The following is a 984-nucleotide window of genomic DNA, read 5'->3' on the forward strand; positions in this document are numbered from 1 at the left end:
AATTATAAATAGTACATCACTTGTTTTTTTAATATTGAGCTTCCTTTGGATATATGCCCAAGAGTGGTATTGCTGGGTCTTGAGGTAGGTTGATTCCCAATTTTCTGAGAAACCACCATGATGATTTCCAAAGTGGCTGTATAAGTTTTAACTCCCACCAGCAATGGAGGAGTGTTCGCCTTACTCCACATCCTCTCCAGCATAAGCTATCATCGATGTTTTTGAGCTTAATCATTCTGACTGGTGTAAGATGGTTTCTCAGAGTCATTTTGATTTGCATTTCCCTGATGGCTAAGAATGTTGAACATTTCCCTAAATGTCTTTTGGTCATTTAAGATTCTTCTGTTGAGAATTCTGTTGGGATCTGTACCCCATTTTTAATTGGATTATTTGGTATTTTGATGTCTGGTTTCTTGAGTTCTTTATATATTTTGGAGATCAGTCCTCTGTCTGATGTGGGGTTGGCGAAGATCTTTTCCCATTCAGTAGGCTGCCTTTTTTGTCTTATCTACTGTGTCCTTTGCTTTACAGAAGCTTCTCAGTTTCAGAAGGTCCTATTTATATATTTATTGATGCTCTCAGTGTCTGTGCTACTGTAGTTATATTTAGGAAGTGGTCTCCTGTGCTTGTGTGTTGAAGGCTACTTCCCACTTTCTCTTCTATGAGGTTCAGTGTGACTGCATTTATATTGAGGGCTTTGATCCATTTGGATTTGAGTTTTGTGCATGGGGATAGATATGGATCTATTTTCATTCTTCTATATGCTGACATCCTGTTATGCCAGCGCCATTTGTTGAAGATATTTTATTTTTTCCATTGTATAATTTTAGCTTCTTTTTAAAAAATCAGGTGTTCATAGGTGTGTGGATTAATATCTCGGTCTTCAATTAAATTCCATTGGTTCAACTGTCAGTTTTTATGGTAATACCAAGCTGTTTTCATTACTGTAGTTCTATAACAGAGCTTGAAGTCAGGGATGGTGAT

This window comes from Alexandromys fortis, unplaced genomic scaffold (genome assembly GCF_014885135.2).
Source record: "Alexandromys fortis isolate MF-2015 unplaced genomic scaffold, M_Fortis_MF-2015_v1.1 scaffold_236, whole genome shotgun sequence".
In the NCBI taxonomy this organism is placed as follows: Eukaryota; Metazoa; Chordata; class Mammalia; order Rodentia; family Cricetidae; genus Alexandromys; species Alexandromys fortis.